Source organism: Coffea arabica, chromosome 4c (genome assembly GCF_036785885.1).
Source record: "Coffea arabica cultivar ET-39 chromosome 4c, Coffea Arabica ET-39 HiFi, whole genome shotgun sequence".
Classification (NCBI taxonomy): domain Eukaryota; kingdom Viridiplantae; phylum Streptophyta; class Magnoliopsida; order Gentianales; family Rubiaceae; genus Coffea; species Coffea arabica.
In genome coordinates, this window is record NC_092316.1 from 45,810,952 (window position 1) to 45,828,457 (window position 17,506).

Genomic DNA, 17,506 nt, shown 5'->3' on the forward strand with positions numbered 1-17,506 from the left:
ATAAAAGTGTGTTAAACTCCTCTTGTACAAGATCCTTCATGAGCTCACTCTCGCTCATCTATTTTTTTTTAACTTAGTAGGGAAATGTGTTAGATGAACAAAATTTGGGGGTAATGGAACTAATTTCCAGTATGACAAACCTATAGTAAGGTGCAAGAGGTTAAAACAATCAAACCAAAATTAGAGCAAAGCTGGCAACCTGCGGTTAATAGCTTCCTTCTTTTTTTTATTTTTTGATGTCTATGATTCAACTTTTCTTTACTTAATTTTGGTGGATTTTGAAAGCAAAAAGCAATAATAAATAAAGATTTTGAAATTCAGATAGGTTGTAAGTATGACAGAACCTATAGAACACAAAAGGAAACAACTAAGTTCAAACCAAGACAAGAGCAATGGTGCTAACCTGATGAGGTGTGTCCACTGATGCTCCCGCCATACGAAGAGGTATGCTATCTTCTAGGTACATCTCAATTTGGCAGTCAATGAAACACAGGAAGAGAATCTCTGAATATAACCCCTGTAGAAATTGGAGCTCCTCTCGAAGCACTCGCTCTCTTGTCCGAGTGTGAAGGTCTTCATGAAGATCCTCCAAAATCTCTCTCTGCCTCATCTGTTTTTGTCAAAAACAAATAAATACAGAAAAGTGTGTTAAAGTCCTCTTACAAAGATCCTCCATGAGCTCGCTCTGGCTCATCTGATTTTTTTTTTTAGGTAATGGAACTAAGTTTTTAGTATGAAAAACCCACAGAAAGGTGCAAAATGTTAAAACAATCAAACCAAAATTAGATCATAGCTGGCAACCTAAGGTTAATAGCTTCCTTCTTTTCTTTATCTTTTTATGTTTATGATTCAACTTTTCTTTGCGTAATTTTGGTGGATTTTGGAAGCAAAAAGCAATAATAAATAAAGATTTTAAAATTAAGCTAGGTTGTAAGTATGACAGAACCCATAGAACACAGGAAAAAACATTTAAGTTCAAACCAAGATAAGAGCAATGGTACTAACCTGATGAGGTGTGTCCACTGATGCTCCTGCCGTAGGAAGGGGTGTGCTATCTTCGAGGCACATCTCAATTTGGCAATCAATGAAACACAGGAAGAGGATCTCAGAATATAACTCCTGTAGGAATTGGAGCTCCTCTTGAAGCTCTCTCTCTCTCTCTCCTGAGCGTAAAGCCCTTCATAATGATCCTCCAAAATCTCCCTCTCCCTCATCTATTTTTGTTAAAACAAATAAATATAGAAAAATATGTTAAACTCCTCTTGTGCAAGACCCTTCATGAGCTCGCTCTTACTTATCTACTTTTTTTTTCAATTGACCAGGGAAATGTGTTAGATGAACAAAATTTGGAGGTAATGCAACTAAGTTTCTAAGTATGAAAGAACCACAGAAAGTTACTGAAAGTTGAAACAATCAAACCAAAATAAGAGCAAAGCTAGCAACATGAGGTTAACAGCTTCCTTCTTTTCTTTATCTTTTTATGGTTTTTATTCAACTTTTCTTTGCTTAATTTTGGTGGATTTTAAAAGCAAAAAAGCAATAATAAATAAGGATTTTGAAATTAAGCTAGGTTGTAAGTATGACAGAATCCATAGAATACAAGAAAAAACATTTAAGTTCAAACCAAGATAAGAGCAATGGTACTAACTTGATGAGGCGTGTCCACTGATGCTCCCACCACATGAAGGGGTGTGCTATCTTCTAGGCACATCTCAATTTGGCGGTCAATGAAACACAGGAAGAGGATCTCAGAATATAACTCCTGTAGGAATTGGGGCTCCTCTTGAAGCTCTCCCTCTCTCGTCTGAGCGTAAAACTCTTCATGAAGATCCTCCAAAATCTCCCTCTCCCTCTCCCTCTCCCTCATCTATTTTTGTTAAAACAAATACATATAGAAAAGTGTGTTAAACTCCTCTTGTACAAGATCCTCCTTGCGCTTGTACAAGATCCTCCTTGCAACTACGTTTCTAGTATGGAAACCCGCAGAAAGGTGCAAAGGGTTAAAACAATCAAACCAAAATAAGAGCAAAGCTGGCAACCTGAGGTTAACAACTTCCTTCTTTTCTTTATCTTTTTATGTTTATGATTCAACTTTTCTTTGCTTAATTTTTGTGGATTTTATGTCAAAATGAATCAATGATCAAAAGATTCTAGTTGTCGAAGTTGGCAACATTCACTAGTACCATCGTTCTTTTGCTTCAGCTGCTGTAATCACAGAAGCTTGAAATAGCAAAGAACCAGAGAAGCCAATAAAATTAAGCCACCTAGTCGGTCTCCACTTTGATTAATTTCAAACATTTTAGATTTTAAATAGAGGACAGTAATTCGGATGTCTTTATATGAACTACTTTGTAGTGTGAAATTAATGCTGACTATTTTTCATTTAATCCGTCTTATTTTAGTGACCTTGGCTCTCACTCGCCATTGCATTTTGGTGGAACTTTTTTGTTAATACTTTTTATCATCAATCATCTCCAGAGAGAACAATCGAAAGGTGAAAGCAATGGCTGCAAAATCCCTCATCCCAACTCTCTTCCTTAGCCTCCTCTTCTCCATCTCCACCACCACACACAGCTATATACTAGTTCCTCAACCTCAATCACAACCTTGCAAAGAGCCCGTCTTTTTCTTTCACAATATTTTGTACAAGGGAAACAACAGAAACAATGCAACTTCAGCCATAGTTGGGGCACCAGACTGGGGTACCAGAACTGCATTGGCACCCCCTTTCAACTTTGGAGACGGTCGTTTTCGATGATCCCATCACTCTAGACAAAAATCTACATCAACCCCAGTAGGTAGAGCACAGGGCTTGTACCTTTATGATTAGCACTGGTTTGCTTCCTTTCTTGTTCGTATTCAATTCAACTGAACATAAGGGCTCCCTTAATTTTGCGGGTGCTGATCCAACCTTGAACCCGACGAGAGATATTTTGGTAATAGGTGGAACTGGTGACTTCTTTATGGCTAGAGGGATTGCCACTTTAACGACAAATGCAATAGAGGGAAATGTTTACTTCAGGCCCTGAGTGGATGTTAAATTGTATGACTGCTAGAAGTGACTTGAGTAAAACGACTATGTGCTTCTAGCATGTTTCCTTTTCTTCAAGAAACAATAGTCATTTGCCTATAACAATAAATATAACACTAATACTTTTCATTATAGTAACCTTTTTTTTAAAAAAAAAAATTCCACTGAAAAAATGTTGGAACTTTGGCTTAGTTAGATGACTTGCAATTTTTTTAATTCATGGTCTCTTTTTCATGTAACATGTATTGTTTCTCTTTTTTTAACCTAAAAATACAACTATTAGCGGATCGAGATTTCATGCATAAAACTAGTTCTTACTCATTCAAATTCAATAAAAATTTGTTCATATGAAAAACAAATCGAATTTAAACAACTTATAATCAATTTGAATTCGAACGTGTTGGCAAATTGATAGAATAGCTCTATGAATACATATGTGAATAAATAACTAAATAAATATATGTAAACATATACCACTTCTATCCCACTTTGATAGTTTTGTTTTCATTTTTCATCTGTTCCAAATTATAGTCCACTTTTAAATTAAAAAATATAGTTAACTTTTAACTTTTCTAAAATACCTTTATTTAATGTACTTTGTTATTAGAGAATATATCCTACTGTATTTATTAATTGCTTTGATTCATGCCTTGAATAGTGCAACTTTTCATCAATATTATTGTTGCAATTAATGTAAAGGTATAATGGTTACTTATACTACTAATATTAATGTAATGTATCTTAGGAAAATAGTAGGCTAGATTTACACTTCCAATAAAGTTAACTAACTATTCTTAAACCATGTAAGATAAAAAATACCAAAACTATCAAAGAGAGACGGAGAGAATATATACATACATGCACAAAAACAAATACAAATACATATATGTACATATATACATATGCACAAATACACACACACACACACACACATATATAGGGTTTTTTCTAATAGGTGCCCTAAGAACTCTTGTTAATACATCTAACATTCACCGGCCACCAGAACTTCAACCCCAAGACCCTTATCCCAAAGGATTAGGGTTCGAATCTTGGGGAGGCCCCCCTCCAAGCACCCGTTGCTGAGGCAGACAAATACTCAATTGGCCTCCACAAAATACATTCTAGCAATTATTATACTCTCTTGTACTTGCATACCTTACTTATTTAATCTTGTCTACCCTCTCTTGCATTTATTACTTTTTCTAATTAATTTTATATTTCTGAAAATAAAAATTTAAAATATATCTTAACGAATATACTATGAATACTGATATATATATATATATACACACACACACTCACACACATATACATACACAAACATACACACTCACACACAGATATGTATGTGTGTGTATGTGTATGTGTATAAATATATCAACGCCCCAAAAATTTGCCCATAGTTATATAGCCGATAATGCGAGGGTGCTACTGAGTACTTGGTGGTAGCGGTAAATTATACTACAAAGTGGGTAAAAGTTGCACCTTGGACAATATAGCCTCTGACACTATCGGCTACTACTAGGTACTCAACAGCAGAGGGGCTGCTAGTGTGTGTGAATATATATATATATATATATGTATGTATGTATGTATGTATGTATGTATGTAAGAAAAAGGGAGTACCTCAGGGGAGGATTCTGAGACCACTGGAACCGACTTAGAGGAAGAGCAGCTTGAAGAGGAGGACGGAGAGTATGAGGAATCTAAGGACGAGCCCTTCAAGATGGGCATAGAGGAACCCTCCTGCACCAAAGAAGTTGGATGATTTTGACTTTGAGAAGGTCCCCACTTTTGGAGTTTCACCACACATTCCAATGCCACAAGCATTAGGACAAAATACCCTTTGAAAAGGTCCTTCTCCATTGATATTCCTGAGCCATCACAGACGGTGACTCAGCCTCCTGAGGGATCAATTGCCATCTACTATGAGGAATAAGATGTAGGGCTCTACTTGCTGATATCACCATTCTTTTGGGCTAGTCTTTAGTACTGGACAACAACTGTCAGTTAGCTAATTCTAAATGCTATCTGTATCGTGGTCAGGTTTCAAATGCTATGCAAGCACCTCAACTAGAGGTATTGGTTGGCCACATAGGGCAGTTCTGCACTTTGGAAAAGGGAAAAAACTAAGGTTGGTTTTGCTTCGGCTCGTGGGCCAAGGTATGAATATTGATGGCAGATGCCCTAAACTTCATCAATTAGGGGAAGTATAGGTTTTTCTACATCTTGAGCTCTTACTTTCCTTGGGGATTTTGGTGAAGACCCATGAATAGCCCTACTAACCCCAACCCTGGAAATACTGAGGAAAAGGCCTTCTAGAAGATAAACAAATTGAGCCTTGTCTTATACAGCTACTTCTTCCCTGATGCAATTTTGGTGGACACGAGTTGAGCTAGGCTAATCTCAACCCTATGAAGAAGCCCTACTTCTATCCGAGGCTCTAGAAGCCTAATAATTTCCTTTCCTTTTGCTTTTGTATATTTACCGTGAGCATTAACTAATCCTTGTGCTCTTTTGTTGTATCGAATGTAACTGATATGATCTTGAGAAGTGGAATGGTTTTGCCAAATGTAAGAGAAAGGCTATTATTAAGATGGTGACCTTGAGGAACGTCTCTACAAAGATCATAAAAACAACTGCTACTCCGCCTAGCTCATAACCTACTCTTGAGACGCAACAGCTGATCGTAATCCTTGATGATCAGCCGATGAAGCCCTCGAGCCGTACAATCAAGATCTTACCTTAAAGTTTGGGGCTAAATGCTCAAGGTAAAGCCCTCCAGTCACATTACTTAGAACAGAATTCCCATATAACACATTAACTCAAATATGGAGAGCAGAATTCATCAAGTAACTTGAAGAGATACATAGCCAAATCAATTAACACACAGAGAGAGAGAGAGAGAGAGAGAGAGAGAGAGAGAGCATAGTCTCAGTCTGAGGAGATCCACTAACAACCCGTGTGTTTGCAGCAATGGAGGCATGAACTGAATTGAAAAGAAATCAACATCAGCTGAAAAGAAATTATTTGTAAAGACTTGGCATAAAATAAAAACACAAAATACACAATGACTGATGCTACCTTTGGGGTTGATGAATTGGATCACTACATCTTCCTCGAAAATATTGACCTCTTCAATTGCTGGTATGGCATTCACTCCTATCCTCTTCAAGGTATTTTGAAGTCTTTTATCATCTGTAGTTGTGGTCTTGTGAATTGCCTTCTTCTTTCTGTAATAGAGAATATATGAAATATACATCATATCAGTAATTTAAAGTTAACCGAACTCCGAAACGGCCTATATACACAAAAAGTTTAACTTCTAGACCTACAATAGAAACATTTCTTTTCCGACAATACTTGCTTCCATGTCATTGCCCCCAAACAACCCAAAAGGCTTTCAAGGGCAAAGAAGTTGGTCAACTAATATAACAGAATATTGCTAGAATCAACCAAACGACAAATGTCAGACCTTCCACATTTATTGACAAACATCCAACCCTGCTTATACTCACTCATCTTTCCCAGCACATTACCATATCGCTACGCCTCTATCCATTTAAATGCACAATTTTACCTAGTCCGGTAAAGCAGAGAGAACTTTAACAATGCATCAGAAAGAAATAAACATTCTCATGCTACCCTTCCACCGGTGCACATACGTTCTTGGAAATTTTTTATGCTTCCGTCATGATTTGAAAATGAATATTAATACTGAAAATGGTAAAACAAAATTTGAGTTTAAACTATTTGTAGTCCTTCTTGTAATTTAAAAAAAAAAAGAAACAATCTAAATGACATAACAAGCCAGAAGTTCGACTAAATTTTGTTCAAAAACTGTAATAGAAAAATAAAAAAGAAATTAGAAGAGACTTTTTATATTTTTTTTATTTCGGATTTCTTTGAGTAAAAAGTGATAATGGTATTTCAATTCCATTGCTTGGATGTTACAAGTCCAGTGAAGATGACCACTTCCAATATACTGCATGCATAATGTGGTAAATTGGTCGTAAGGCATGAATGATGAACCAAAATGGATAGTTGAATTGAGCTTGACTAGTAAGATCACAATTCCAAACTCACAAAAATAACTAGATAAACTTGATTAAAAACATAAAAATCATATGAGTGCAACTAATTATAATACAAAATCGATAAAAAAAAGTTTTTGCTAATACGTAGTTTTTGTAGGATTATAGTGTATTTTGACCATACAGCGCTAATTATTTTCTTGAGCATCCAATTAACTTTCAGGCAAGCCTTCAATAGAATAGTTCCGTCTTTTGCTGCAGCCTTTGTTAAAGTTATTAGTAGCCATTGATCACTGATGACCTTCATAACTACCACAGAGCAATAAATGTTCATTCAGTTCTTACACTGAAAATGTGTTAGTTGAACAAAATTTGGTGGAAATGCAACTAAGTTTCTAGTATGAAAAACCCACAGAAAAGTGCAAAGGGTTAAAACAATCAAACCAAAATAAGTGCAAAGCTGGCAACCTGAGGTTAATAGCTTCCTTCTTTTCTTTATTTTTTATGTTTATGATTCAACTTTTCTTTGCTTAATTTTTGCGGATTTTATGTCAAAATGAATCAATGATCAAAAGATTCTAGTTGTCGAAGTTGGCAACATTCACTAGGACCATCGTTCTCTTGCTTCAGCTGCTGTAATCACAGAAGCTTGAAATGGCAAAGAACCAGAGAAGCCAATAAAATTAAGCCACCTAGTCGGTCTCTACTTTTGATTAATTTCAAACAGTTTAGATTTTAAATAGAGGACAATAATTCGGATGTCTTTATATGAACTACTTTGTAGTGTGAAATTAATGCTGACTATTTTTCACTTAATCCATCTTATCAAAAGATTCTAGTTGTCGAAGTTGGCAACATTCACTAGGACCATCGTTCTCTTGCTTCAGCTGCTGTAATCACAGAAGCTTGAAATAGCAAAGAACCAGAGAAGCCAATAAAATTAAGCCACCTAGTCGGTCCCCACTTTGATTAATTTCAAACAGTTTAGATTTTAAATAGGGAACAATAATTCAGATGTCTTTATATGAACTACTTTGTAGTGTGAAATTAATGCTGACTATTTTTCACTTAATCCATCTTATCAAAAGACTCTAGTTGTCGAAGTTGGCAACATTCAATAGTACCATCGTTCTTTTGCTTCAGCTGCTGTAATCACAGAAGCTTGAAATAGCAAAGAACCAGAGAAGCCAATAAAATTAAGCCACCTTGTCGGTCTCCACTTTGATTAATTTCAAACATTTTAGATTTTAAATAGAGGGCAGTAATTCGGATGTCTTTATACTACTTTGTAGTGTGAAATTAATGCTGACTATTTTTCACTTAATCCATCTTATTTTAGTGACCTTGGCTCTCACTCGCCATTGCAATTTTGGTGGAACTTTTTTGTTAATACTTTTTATCATCAATCATCTCCAGAGAGAACAATCGAAAGGTCAAAGCAATGGCTGCAAAATCCCTCATCCCAACTCTCTTCCTTAGCCTCCTCTTCTCCATCTCCACCACCACACACAGCTATATACTAGTTCCTCAACCTCAATCACAACCTTGCAAAGAGCCCGTCTTTTTCTTTCACAATATTTTGTACAAGGGAAACAACAGAAACAATGCAACTTCAGCCATAGTTGGGGCACCAGACTGGGGTACTAGAACTGCATTGGCACCCCCTTTCAACTTTGGAGACGGTCGTTTTCGATGATCCCATCACTCTAGACAAAAATCTACATCAACCCCAGTAGGTAGAGCACGGGGCTTGTACCTTTATGATTAGCACTGGTTTGCTTCCTTTCTTGTTCGTATTCAATTCAACTGAACATAAGGGCTCCCTTAATTTTGCGGGTGCTGATCCAACCTTGAACCCGACGAGAGATATTTTGGTAATAGGTGGAACTGGTGACTTCTTTATGGCTAGAGGGATTGCCACTTTAACGACAAATGCAATAGAGGGAAATGTTTACTTCAGGCCCTGAGTGGATGTTAAATTGTATGACTGCTAGAAGTGACTTGAGTAAAACGACTATGTGCTTCTAGCATGTTTCCTTTTCTTCAAGAAACAATAGTCATTTGCCTATAACAATAAATATAACACTAATACTTTTCATTATAGTAACCTTTTTTCAAAAAAAAATTTCCTCTGAAAAAATGTTGGAACTTTGGCTTGGTTAGATGACTTGCAATTTTTTTAATTCATGGTCTCTTTTTCATGTAATATGTCTTGTTTCTTTTTTTTAACCTAAAAATACGACTATTAGTGGATCGAAATTTCATGCATAAAACTAGTTCTTACTCATTCAAATTCAATAAAAATTTGTTCATATGAAAAACAAATCGAATTCAAACAACTTATAATCAATTTGAACTCGAACGTGTTGGCAAATTGATAGAATAGCTCTATGAATACATATGTGAATAAATAACTGAATAAATATATGTAAACATATACCACTTCTGTCCCACTTTGATAGTTTTATTTTCATTTTTCATCTATTCCAATTTATAGTCCACTTTTAAATTAAAAAATATTGTTAACTTTTAACTTTTCTAAAATACCCTTATTTAATTTTACTTTGTTATTAGAGAATATATCCTACTTTATTTATTAATTGCTTTGATTCATGCCTTGAATGGTGCAACTTTTCATCAATATTGTTGTTGCAATTAATGTAAAGGTATAATGGTTACTTATACTACTAATATTAATGTAATGTATCTTAGGAAAATAATAGGGTAGATTTACACTTCCAATAAAGTTAACTAACTATTCTTAAACCATGTAAGATAAAAAACTTCAAAACTGTCAAAGAGGGGCGGAGAGAGTATATACATACATATACAAACAAATACAAATACATATATGTACATATATACATATGCACAAATACACACACACACATATATAGGGTTTTTTCTAATAGGTGCCCTAAGAACTCTTGTTAACACATCTAATATTCACCCAACTTACCACATATATATACATTCTAGCAATTATTATACTCTCTTGCACTTGTATACTTTGCTTATTTAATCTTGTCTACTCTCTCTTGCATTTATTTACTTTCCCTAATTAATTTTATATTTTTAAAAATAAAAATTTAAAATAAATCTTAACGAGTATACTATGAATACCCATTAAACAAACTGATATATATATATATATATATATACACACACACTCACACACATATACATGCACAAACATACACATTCACACACAGATATGTATGTGTGTGTGTGCGTGTATATATATCAACGCCCCAAAAATTTCCCCATAGTTATATAGCCGATAATGCTAGGGTGCTACTGAGTACTTGGTGGTAGCGGTAAATTATTCTACAAAGTGGGTACAAGTAGCACCTTGGACAATATAGCCTCTGACAATATCGGCTACTCCTAGGTACTCAACAGTAGAGGGGCTGCCAGTGTGTGTAAGGGAGTAGCTCAGGAGAGGATTCCGAGACCACCGGAACCAACTTAGAGGAAGAGCAGCTGGAAAGAAGATGGAGAGTAGGAGGAATCTAAGGACGAGCCCTTCAAGATGGGCATAGAGGAGCCCTCCTGCACCAAAGAAGTTGGATGATTTTGACTTTCAGAAAGTCCCCACTTTTGGAGTTTCACCACACATTTCAATGCCACAAGCATTAGGACAAAATACCCTTTGAAAAGGTCCTTCTCCATTGATATTCCTGAGCCATCACAGACGGTGACTCATCCTCCTGAGGGATCAATTGCCATCTACTATGAGGGATAAGATGTAGGGCTCTACTTGCTGATATCACCATTCTTTTGGGCTAGTCTTTAGTACTGGACGACAACTGTCAGTTAGATAATTCTAAATGCCATCTGTATCGTGGTCAGGTTTCAAATGCTATGCAAGCACCTCAACTAGAGGTATTGGTTGGCCACATAGGGCAGTTCTGCACTTTGGAAAAGGGAAAAAACTAAGGTTGGTTTTACTTCAGCTCGTGGGCCAAGGTATGAATATTGATGGCAGATGCCCTAACCTTCATCCATCAGGGGAAGTATACGTTTTTCTACATCTTGAGCTCTTACTTTCCTTGGGGATTTTGGTGAAGACCCATGAATAGTCCTACTAACCCCAACCTGGGATTTGGTAGGTCAAAATTTGAGTTTAAACTATTTGTAGTCCTTCTTGTAATTAAAAAGAAAAAAGAAACAATCTAAATGACATGACAAGCCAGAAGTTCGACTAAATTTTGTTCAAAAACTGTAATAGAAAAATAAAAAAAGAAATTTGAAGAGACTTTTTATATATTTTTTTATTTTGGATTTCTTTGAGTAAAAAGTGATAATGGTATTTCAATTCCATTGCTTGGATGTTACAAGTCCAGTGAAGATTACCACTTCCAATATACTGCATGCATAATGTGGTAAATTGGTCGTAAGGCATAAATGATGAACCAAAATAGATAGTCGAATTGAACTTGACTAGTAAGTTCACAATTTCAAACTCACAAAAATAACTAGATAAACTTGATTAAAAACATAAAAATCATATGAGTGCAACTAATTATAATAGAAAATCGATAAAAAAAAGTTATATTTTTGCTACTATGTAGTTTTTGTAGGATTATAGTGTATTTTGGCCATCAGACAACGCTAATTATTTTCTTGAGCATCCAGTTAACTTTCAGGCAAGCCTTCTATAGAATAGCTTCGTCTTTTGCTGCAGCCTTTGTTAAAGTTATTAGTAGCCATTGATCACTGATGACCTTCACAACTACCACAGAGCAATAAATGTTCATTCAGTTCTTACACTGAAAGTGAACTGGCAAACATTTTGTGAAATCCAAATTTCATTTGTTTATCAGATGGTTAGCCATATGATTTGTACATTAAGAAGTGGTTCTGTTTGGTGGTTGGATTGCCACCCCTTACATATCAAAATATAGAGAAAAATTGAAATCTGTTAGGTGATGTGGCATTTATGCTTGTTGTTCTACATATTTCTGTGATTTATGGTTTTTTGTTGTCTGGTTTGGACTTTCACCAAGGTGGTGAATCGCATTTCTGTTGAAATTAAAATGTGTAGAAATATCTCGGTGCCAACTCTTGCCACCCTTTTTATGGTATTCGCACATTGTAGCCCACCAAAAAGATTCCAACTCACATGTCAATGTTTCTCTAAATCATGACTAAATTTGCGGTATGTTGAAGTCTGTTAAAAACAATAGAACTAATTGATGCAGAAATTTCCATTTAAGAACTAGATTTTAATTGTCGGGTGAATAAGGTCGGAATTTGCACTTTTTCCTATCAGGTATTCAACTAATATATCACATTCAAAGTTTAGAAGGCTGCCAGGTACTTAACAAGCATTAACCAAGTTCATGCCCATCACAACCATTTCTTTGTTTTGGAAGTAGAATCTATTCAAAGTAAGATGAATATCCTTTTCAAACTTTCTTATGCAAAATCTTATGTGTCACATTCATTGCGTTCACAATCATTTCCCTTATTCAGTTTTATGGCTTTGTAGAGGGTGCTATAGCTATCTGTTTGTTACCCACTAGACACAATAAAAACTAGACTTCAAGCAAGTTGGTTGTGAAAAGTTGATATTTTTGACCACCCATTGCTGTTTTCTCAATTTTGCTTTACTTTTCTATGAGCTCTACACTGAATGTGCATTAGCAGACATAAATTAGGGATTTGACAGATATAATTCATACAAGAGGTCCATGGGATCAGATGCTAGATGCTCAAGTCTTTTGGGGCTTCCAACTACTGCAGGCTAAGAAAGTGTCCGAGCAGCTTTTCATGGATTTATGTTAGGCAGTTCCTGGTGAGGAAAGATTAAATTGAGGGGCCTTAGTTGTGATTGGCTGGGAAACTTGGTGGTGTCTTGCTGTAAGCCTTTATAACTGGAAATATCTGGATGATGTTGTTGTTCCAGCCGGTCTATACTGCTTGTGAAATTGCATGCCCAACAGTTGATTTCTGCATAATACATGTAATTTGGCTAAGTAGGTTGCAACTTGTTTATTTTGAAATTTCTTCCAGATTTCAATTTCTTCGAGGACTGAAAATGGCTTGTCCATTTGTTAATTCTCTCATTGGATTGCAACTTTTCTGTTGGATTGCCAAGATGCATTTCCTTAATGAAATTGTAAAAGACTGCATACTTTGCGGGCCATAGATAAATTAATAGCTAAATGGTAGTTATAAGCATGATTTTGTTATCTTTTACTATTTTCTGTAAGAAAATGATGGAGCATCATTTATTTCTTTTGTTGAGATAGTATCAAGACTAGTTCTACTGGGAGAGGAAAAAAATAAGCCAAATCTTTGGCAGGAGGTGAACTGATGTTTTCAGTGCCAGGTCTTCAAGTTGGACTTGAAACAAATATAATGACTATATGTTCTAATAAGTCAAATTGGTGTCTTCATTGAGTGGAAGGATCTGCTGCTTCAGGGAAGAAGATAGTTATAGCCTTATTTGTAGCCAAAGTTGGCCAAACTCTCTTAAGGTAATTTGGTTACTATTAATGCTTACAGTTGAATTATCAGTTTCTCTGGCGTGTCTTGCATCTTATTTCTGGTTGCTGCTTTAGTATTACTTGAATAGAAAGAAATAAAGTCAAAGCAAAACTGAAGTAAGAGTAAAAAAGAAAATGCGAATTTTGCTAGAACTCTGTGTAGCAAATTGTAAGATAAATCCTCACTTTCTAGCTAGGTAACTAGATCTAGGAAAGTCTAAATAGTCTTGCTTACAATGTGGTTACTTTCTTGTGTTAAAATGTTATTTAACTCTACCTCGTAGTTATCCATTTTTGCTGATTAATTAAATAAAATAGCAGAATATCCGGATAGTAGTTGAACATAATCTACCTCGTAGTTGAAAACAGACCAAGTTGCAAAATCTGGACCTAATTTTGCAGCTCACCTCAATGCCTGGAAAATAGTGTGAAAAGAGAACATTATCTACCTTGTAGTTGCACTTGGGGATTTGTGGCAGTTTTATTTGATTTCGGTCATTGATTGTCGATGGCTTGTGACTCAAAGTTAAACTAGACTGCAACTATTGAAATGGGGAGTAATTTGTTCTCATTTTGCTTTATTTTCTTTCCCTATACATCGAGGACAATGTGTATGCTAAGTGTGGGAAAAGAAATGTCTTAAGTAGAAGTTACTTTTGCGTTTGAACGTTTGGATATGTTATTGAAAAATTGCCGGTATGGTGAATTGTTGATGTTTGGATTTGCTAGCAGAGAGTTTTCATCCAATTTTAAGGAAAAATTCTGTCAACATATTATTGGAAAATTGCCTGTATGGTGAATTATTGACGTTTGGGTTTGCTGGCAGGTAATTTTTGTTCTGGTTTAAGGGAAAATTCTGTCAAAATTTTTCCAAGATTTTATCCAAATTTCCACTTTTGCCACCAAATTTTTCATATCTACTTCACTTAAGTCCACAAGTGAATGATGTTTAAGTTCTTTTTTGTTTCAAATTCTATTGTATGATTGAAATGAAGTAAGTAATTTGAAAATTCAATATTCACTCAATTTGGTAGCAATTATTATATGATTAGCATTATTGCATGTAAGAAAGTATATCTTGTAAAATAGGGAAAATTATGCCCATAATTTTGCATGATAATGAAATCTCTCATTTTATTTGTTTTTACATGTAATTGATTTGTATAGTTGCTAAAGTGTTTTCTTCCTTGTATCTACATTATTGAGGGGATTGTTCATCAAAAAAACAAGAAAGAAAAGAGAGTGCTCCAATAAATTCTTATACTAAGTAATTGGGACTTTTCATCTAAAAATGTCGATTTTCGTGTAAGAAGGTATTTGAATTAAGGAGTAACCGAGAATCTTCATCTAAAAATATCGATTTTCATATCAAAAGATACCTTCACACTTTCGAGAACGAATAAAAGAGAAATAAATTGAATAATTCCCTCTTAAGGTTCATAAAGTAAACATTTCATTTCAAAGGAAGAATCTCTAAGGTGACTATATAGGTTGGTTATTTGTGAAATTAGGTGAGATAGAGAGATTGACTTTGTTATGTTGAATTTTGGGTATAATTATCTCTCTCTTACATGATACGATGAGTATTGTGGGTGATATGAATACTTACATAATGAAGGCTTGCCGAGCTGAGAGAGATTGAATTTTGAGTTCACTTGATTCGTTTCACTTCTTAAATCATTGTCGGATTATTTTTCTTATTGTTTGAAGACAAGCAATGATTTAAGTGTGGGGGAATTTGATAAGTGTTTATTATATATGGATATTGGCAGCATTTTGTGTATAAATTAGGAGGATTTAAAATATAACTTACTCCTTAAGTTTCTAAATTTTGCAAGCTTTATTTGAGCAACCTAATGTGCAAAAGTTGGTTATATTTGCAGGAACTAAGGTGAGCTGAAAACGCTGGATTGAGATGGATCCGATTCGAAGTCATTAGCTCTTGATTCAATGGTAATTCGGAAAGTAGAAGATCAAATGCAAGTATTAATGATGCATTGGATGAACAAACATCTGGACATGATGATTAGTGAGGAATTGGAGCAAAAAACAATCAAAAAATCAATCCATAAGGCAATACGCGACCTCAATACGTGGACTTAGGTCGCGTATTGGATGATTGTGTATTCTCTTTGTGACGACCCCACGTTCCCCTAGGGCGTACCCAAGGGTTTGGCGGGTCACCTGCCCAACTCTCGTAAGGACTCACTACGTTTATTCTAATAAATTCTCAAGATATCTGTTCAATCCTCCAAAATAACATTTGAATTCTACAATTCAATCAAAATTCAAATTTAATTACAACCTAAAAGTAAAATGTAAGATACACTACCAAATATCAATATACAATCTATCTGTCAAGAATACATGTGTAAGAGGATCATTACACGCTAGTTCAAGCTTATCTGCTTCGGATCTCAACTCCTGTAAGGAAAACAAACTAATAAAATGAGCTAGAATCCTAGTGAAGTTCCCAAACAAGTATTCAAGCAGTTAAATCACAGACATATTACATTTAACAACAACCATTCGAGGAAAACATTTGGAACATAAAAGTAACAGTAGCACACTATAGTAAAAGGATATGTGCTCACTTGGAGCTATTCATTCATTCATTCAGTCATTCTCCATCCATCTCTTCCTTATAATTTCCAGCATTTAAAAACATTTGAAAACAAAAACTCCCACAGTGATCATTTCATTCAGTCAGTCATTCAATCATTCATTTCAGTCATTGCATTGCATTCACTAGCCAGTACTCCTGATAAGTGACTAATTTACGTAATAATTGTATGACATTTTATATTATTTTTAGTCACTTTGGGTATATTATTGGAAGAAAATGATTCATTTTGGCTATAATTGGTATAAAATGCTTTTGTTCAATTAAATGAGTTTTATATCACTTTTTACTTGGATTTTGTGTATTTTGACAGTTTTGATACATTTTCGTATTTCAGCTATAACTTGAGTTACAATGATCGGATTAGGATGATTCTTGAACCTATTTGAAGATAAGAGATAGATCTACAACTTTGGTGAAGACATCTGAATCCAGTTTGAAGGTTTTCCAGGTCAAAAAGCCAAAGTACAGAGTCAATTGCTATTGGTCGAAACTGGAACAAGGCATGGAGCAGGCAAGGGTATTTCAGTCATATCTCAGCCTACACAGATCCAAATGAGGTGATTCTTGATGCATTGGAAAGATAACTCAAAAGGCTACAACTTTCGTGTTTTAGACATGAGCTGGTTTAGCCTCTAACATCAAGAAAAGATCGGTTGAAGTTGAGCCAAAAACAGAGCAAGTGATCCACACTCGGATCCACTATTCATCCGAACCCTCGGCTATTTCTGGGTTAGTGGATCCGAGGTACTGTAGCAGCTCGGATCACTGTAGCAGCCCAGATTTACTGTAGCAATCCGGCCGAAATTTGGCCGGATTTGTGGCCGGATTCCTGGCCGGATTTGTGGTCAGAGAAGGCTGCTTTTTACGCGGAAAACTCAATTTCACCTCCACCAACTCACATGTGATGCTAGACATGTGAGAAACATTCCCAGCTGTAAAAGGGAGATGTAATCCTCATTTCTTGACCACCTTTCATCATTAAAGAGCCAAATTCATTGCAACAAGAGGGGGAGATTGGAGTAGATAGCAGAGATGGGAGTTCATAGCAGAAAAATAGAGTGAGCTACGGGAGAAAGCTTGAAGCTACAGAAATGTAGCTCTTTCATCTTCCTAGTGTTAGTTTAGCTTAGTATGGAGTAGTGTAGCTTTCCCATTCTTGTTTATTATCTAGATTAGGATGAAGATGGAGGATGAAGAAGGCAAGGAAGAAAGCTCATGTGACAAGGGTTGTATTCCTTCCAAACTCTTTATCTTTTGTATTTGATTCCAAGTTTAGTTAATATACAAGTTCTGGATTTTGTGTTCATTATGTGTTTCTAAA

At 35.3% G+C, this 17,506-nt stretch overlaps 1 long non-coding RNA gene and 2 pseudogenes across 1 annotated transcript; all 3 read left to right on the forward strand.

The window, feature by feature from the left end:
• Positions 1-2,426: 2,426 nt before the first annotated feature.
• Positions 2,427-3,122, forward strand: LOC140004988 (dirigent protein-like; annotated as a pseudogene).
• Positions 3,123-4,346: 1,224 nt separating this feature from the next.
• Positions 4,347-5,603, forward strand: LOC140004989 (uncharacterized). The gene is made up of 2 exons (XR_011812810.1): positions 4,347-4,973; positions 5,078-5,603. It is a non-coding gene; the product is annotated as an uncharacterized lncRNA (long non-coding RNA).
• A 2,802-nt stretch (positions 5,604-8,405) lies between these two features.
• On the forward strand, positions 8,406-9,125 carry LOC140004990 (dirigent protein-like; annotated as a pseudogene).
• The last annotated feature ends 8,381 nt before the right edge of the window (positions 9,126-17,506 follow it).